This window comes from Alexandromys fortis, unplaced genomic scaffold, assembly GCF_014885135.2.
Source record: "Alexandromys fortis isolate MF-2015 unplaced genomic scaffold, M_Fortis_MF-2015_v1.1 scaffold_39, whole genome shotgun sequence".
Classification (NCBI taxonomy): domain Eukaryota; kingdom Metazoa; phylum Chordata; class Mammalia; order Rodentia; family Cricetidae; genus Alexandromys; species Alexandromys fortis.
The window spans coordinates 9,212,780-9,218,586 of NW_026067918.1; positions in this window are offsets into that span (position 1 = coordinate 9,212,780).

A 5,807-nucleotide genomic window follows, 5' to 3' on the forward strand; every position below is an offset into this window, starting at 1 on the left:
TTAATTTCCATTGGTGTTTGGTCCCCTCATTTTGAAAATACATAAACTTCTTTTGGTTTTTCTTTTTTTATTTTAATTTTATTGATTTTTATTGAGCTCTACATTTTTCTCTGTTCCTCTCCCTGCCTCTTCCCTCCCCTTCAACCCTCTCCCAAGGCCCCCATGCTCCCAATTTACTCAGGAGATCTTGTCTTTTTCTACTTCCCATGTAGATTAGATCTATGTAAGTCTCTCTTAGGGTCCTCATTATTGTCTAGGTTCTCTGGGATTGTGATTTATAGGCTTGTTTTCTTTGCTTTATGTTTAAAAACCACTTATGAGTGAGTACATGTGATAATTGTCTTTCTGGGTCTGGGTTACCTCACTCAAAATGGTGTTTTCTAGCTCCATCCATTTGCCTGAAAATTTCAAGATGTTATTATTTTTTCTGCTGTATAGTATTCCATTGAATAAATGTACCACATTTTCCTTATTCATTCTTTGGTCAAGGGTAATTTAGGTCGTTTCCAGGTTCTGGCTATGACAAACAATGCTGCTATGAACATAGTTGAGCACATGTCCTTGTGGCACGATTGAGCATCCTTTGGATATATACCCAAAAGTGGTATTACTGGGTCTTGAGGAAGGCTGTTTCCTAATTTTCTGAGAAATTGCCACACTGATATCCAAAGGGGCTGTACCAGCCTGCACTCCCACCAGCAATGCAGAAGTGTTCCCTTCATTCCACAACATCTCCAGCATAAGTTGTCATCAGCGTTTTTGATCTTGGCCATTATTACAGGTGTAAGATGGAATCTCAGAGTTGTTTTGATTTGCATTTCTGTGATGACTAAGGATGTTGAAAATTTCCTTAAGTGTCTTTCAGCCATTTTAGATTCCTTGATTGAGAGTTCTCTGTTTAGGTCTGTACTCCATTTTTTTTTATTGGATTAATTTATTCTTTTGATGACCAATATCTTGAGTTCTTTGTGTATTTTGGAGATCAGACCTCTGTCTGATGTGGGGTTAGTGAAGATCTTTTCCCATTCTGCCATTTTGAATTGCTGTCTGTGTCCTTTGCTTTACAGAAGCTTTTCAGTTTCAGGAGGTCCCATTTATTGTTTCTCTCAGTGTCTGCGCTACTGAGGTTATATTTAGGAAGTGGTCCCCCGTGCCAATGTGTTCAAGTGTACTTCTCACTTTCTCTTCTATGAGGTTCAGTGTGGCTGGCTTTATGTTGATGTCTTTGATCCATTTGGACTTGAGTTTTATGCATGGTGATATATATGGGTCTATTTTCATTCTTCTACATGTTGATATCCAGTTACACCAGCACCATTTGTTAAATACGCTTTCTTTTTTCCATCTGATATTTTTTGCTTCTTTGTCAAAAATCAGGTGTTCAAAGGTGTGTGGATTGATATCCAGATCTTCGATTCGGTTCCATTGGTCCTCCTGTCTGTTTTTATGATAGTACTGGGCTGTTTTCAGTACTGTAGCCCTATAGTAGAGTTTGAAATTAGGGATTGTGATGACTCCAGAAGTTCTTTTATTGTGCAGGATTGTTTTTGGCTATTTTGGGATTTTTGCTTTTCCATATGAAGTTGAGTATTGTTCTTTCAAGGTCTGTGAAGAATTTTGCTGGGATTTTGATGAGCATTGCATTAAATCTGTAGATTGCTTTTGGTAAGATTGCCATTTTTACTATGTTAATTTTACCTACCCAAGAGCATGGGAGATCTTTCCACTTTCTGGTGTCTTCTTCAATTTCTTTCTTCAAAGATTTAAAGTTCTTGTCATACAAATCTTTCACTTGTTTGGTTAGAGTTCTCAGCTGTAGGCGCCACAGGTCTGGCGTGGGAGTGGTGAATCCAGGTGGAAATACCGTCCACTTTGAGAGCAGTTAGGGTGGTTAGGAAGACAGCATAGGGTCCTTTCCACTGTGGCTCCAGGGACTTGCATTGGTGTCTGCGGATCAGGACCCAGTTGCCAGGCTCGAAACTGTGGGGCTCATGGGAAGAGGAAGATGAATATAGTGCCTGAGGCCAGATATCTGCCTGTATTTGGGGCTGCACTTCTAGGCTCTCTAGGAGGTTCACTTCTTCCAAAGGCAGGATTAACTCGTCCTGCAAGCTAGGCACAAGGAGTGGAGGTAGACCATACATTATATCAAAAGGGGCCAGCCCCATCTGGTATGGGGAATTTCAGGGGAGGAGAGCCACCCAATCACCGCCAATCTCCGGACTAGTTTGGTAAGGGTCTCTTTTAGGGTCCGAGTTATTCTCTCAACCTGTCCTCAACTCTGAGGGCGGTAAGCACAATGTAATTTCCATCAGCCCCCAGTGATGGGGAAGTTCAACCAATCACATCTGGTTAGGGTGTGGCCGCCTGGAGCCCAGGTAGAAAAACCGGAAGATGCAGGCGCGCTTGCCCCCCTCTCCCCCGCTGTGTTCGCCGGACCATTTTGGAACTCTGGTAGCATGAGTTCCCCCCTTTTCAATTATTAAAAAGAGAACTGTTCTTGAGCTGGTCTGGTTATTTATCATACGGACCGAATACGTCAACACCCCAGTGCAGTGGCTACTCCCCAGCTTACCTGTGAGACAAAGGCAGGGCCATTGTCTGACCCTATCATGTGTGGGAAGCCAAACCTGGGAAGGATCTCTTCAAGTAACTTCTTAGCCACCACATAGGCAGTCTCGTGTTTGGTAGGATAAGCCTCAGTCCTGAGTCTGTAGTGTCTGTAAAGACTAATAAATATTTATATCCATATTTACCTGGTTTGACTTCTGTGAAGTCCACTTCCCAGTACGTACCTGGGGGAGTTCCTCTTATTCGGACCCCCCCCCTTCTCCCTGTGTTTTATAGGAGTTTACCAGTTGGCACGCTTTGCAGTCTCTTACAGTCTTATCAGTAAGACAGTTTGCTTGTAGAATCTTTAGTGGAGATCCAGAGATCAGTTCTCGAAGTTTCCGAGTTCCCAAGTGGGAGGTTCAGTGGATTCTCTGGAGTAGGTGCTTCCCTAACAGTCTTGGAAGGAGCACCTTTCCTGTTGGAAAGCACCATTTATCTTTTTTATAGGCTCCCTCTATTTGGGCAGCCCAGGTTTCTTCATCCGAATTATAATTCGGCTAGAGAGGCAAGCTACGAGGACCTGGATCAATTAGTAGGGGCAGAGTCACTGTAGTCGCCGCCTCCTTTGCTTTTTGGTCTGCTAGGTTGTCTGATGTCCTGGGCAGTGCATTCCTGCTAGCTTCTTGGGAAGCCAGAGTGCTTCTGGCAATTCTAATATTTCCTGTTTATTTTTGATAGTCTTTCCCTCTGCAGTGGAAAGAGCAGCCCCCTTTCCATGTAAATCGCCCCACGGATGTGCAAGGTGGCAATGCGTACCTGCTGTCCGTGTAGACGTTGATTCTCTGGTCTTTTCCTAGCTGCAAGGCCCTTGTTAATGCTATCAGTTCGGCCTTCTGGGCCGAGGTGCCAGTGGGCAGGGCCTCCGCCCAGATTACCGTGTGGGCTGTTGTCCCTGCAGCCTCAGCGTACCTGTGCCCATTTTGCACGAAACTGCTCCCACCTGTGAACGGAGTTTCTTCGGTGAAATGGATCTGTGCTCTCATTTTGGTGAGCAGGTCATGCCCCAGCAAAGGGTATGGACACTCAGGAATGACTAGGAATGAGTGGGTTACCCGTCCCACTCCCAAGTCCACCGATCTTCGGGTAGTCCATTTATAAGGTTCGGTGCCCGTCGCACCTTGCACCCAGGTCTATTTCCTTGACGGGGCCCTCGGGTGTCAAAAGTACTGAACTTTCTGCCCCTGTATCCACCATGAATTAGATAGGTTTTCCCTCCACTCTTAGGGTTACCCTAGGCTTGGGGAGGGGGGGGCTGAGCCCCATCTCCCCTAGTCACTGTCTTCTTCCAAGGCAGCAAGGATGGGAGTTGACTTTTTTCCCAATCCTGCCAATGCCTCTTTTTTTTTTTTTTTTTTTTTTAGTTTTTCGAGATAGTGTTTCTGTGCAGCTTTTTGGTTCCTGTCCTGGCACTAGCTCTTGTAGACCAGGCTGGGCTAGAACTCATAGAGATCCACCTGCCTCTGCCTCCCAAGTGCTGGGATTAAAGGCGTGGGCCACCACCTGGCAGCGTATGCGCCACCACCGCCTGGCGTATGAGCCATCACTGCCTGTCCCAATGCCTCTTTTGTTCCTTTTTTTGGGGGCACTCTCTGGCCCAATATCCAGTCCTTTTTCCTTGCAATACCTGCACTGATTCTTTCCTAGCTTAGGCTGGAATTGTATACTTCCCTCCTGTCCCCCTGCCTCAGTGACGAGGAGTACTCTTTCCATTTGAGCTTGCTGCCTATCCAATATTTTGGTTAGGTTCCTCTCTTGTCTTTTGTCCCTCTTCTCCTCTCTTTCTCGACGTTCTCTTTCCCTTCTCTCTTCTTTCTGGTCCTCTGTTTCTCTCTTATTGTAAACCTTTTCCGCCACAGCCACTAAGACTCTTAGGCCCCTCTCTCCTAGTCTTTCTAATGACTGTAATTTTCTCTTAATGTCTGGTGTTGCTTGATTGACATAGGCTAAGATAACGGCCTGCTGCGCTTCCCCAGACTCCGGGTAGTAGGGGGAGTATTGTTTGAAAGCCCCCATCAACCTCTCCAGGTATGCAGCCGGGCTCTCATCCCTTCCCTGCCTTACATCATAAATGTTTGCTGTATTAGTAGGCCTGAGTGCGGCAGCCTTGAGACCTGCCAATAGAGCCTGGTGGTAGATACAGAGACCCCTTACCTTCTGCTGTGTGTTGGGGTCCCAGTTAGACCGGGTTGGTGGGAAGGCTTCTGCGGCTAGCAGAGGGTCCGCTAGAGGGGTGCCTGTATGTCCTGAGACCAGCTTCCGGGCGTTCTCTAAGATTCTGCTTCTCTCCTCAGTCATAAAGAGAACCCCCAACAACTGCTGGCAAACGTCCCACGTAGGGGCATGGTTAAAAAGGAAGTGTCCAACAGGTTAATCAAATCCTGGAGGTCTTTGGAAAGTGGTGCGCTCTGAGCCTTCCAATTATACAAGTCACTGGTAGCAAATGGCCAGGAAGGGTTGGTTCCCTGAATCATCAGGAGGGCCAGCGGGTCTGAGAGGAAGGGCCACCATGGAGTCCGGGTGTGGGGTCCCTGCCTTCCTGGTATGAGTAGAAAATGCTGGTGGCTCTCCTCCCCTGACGGTTGTGGGACTGGGGCTTCTTCTACAGGAGCCATAGGACGTGCTAGGGGAGACTGAGGGAAATAGGGAGGTGGAAAAAGCTTTGTCTCGGCTGTTCCCCCCTGGAATACAGCAGCAGGCTTTGTCCTATTCTCATTTTTACCAGTTGAGGGAGCCCTAGTCTTAGCAGCCGAAACTCTTGGCTCTTCTGTGGAAGTAAGAAGGATTCAATCTAAGGAAAGTGTGCCCCTACCTAGTCTATTAGCTCCCTCCAAGTAACCATACAGGGGACTTGGTCAGGATGGCCATAGCGGGGGCAGAAGATGATCTCCTCCACCCGGTGGATAGTTGCTGCATCAAAGGTTCTGCCTGCTAGCCACCTGCCCTTGAAGGTGGGCCACTCAGCTGAACAAAAAGTGACCCATCTCCTCCTCCTCCTCCTCCTCCTCCTCCTCCTCCTCCTCCTCCTCCTCCTCTTCTGNCCTCCTCCTCCTCCTCCTCCTCTTCTTCTTCTTCTTCTTCTTCTTCTTTTTTTTTTTGGATTTTTTCAAGACAGGGTTTCTCTGTAGTTTTTTGGTGCCTGTCCTGGAACTAGCTCTTGTAGACCAGGCTGGCCTCGAACTCACAGAGATCCGCCT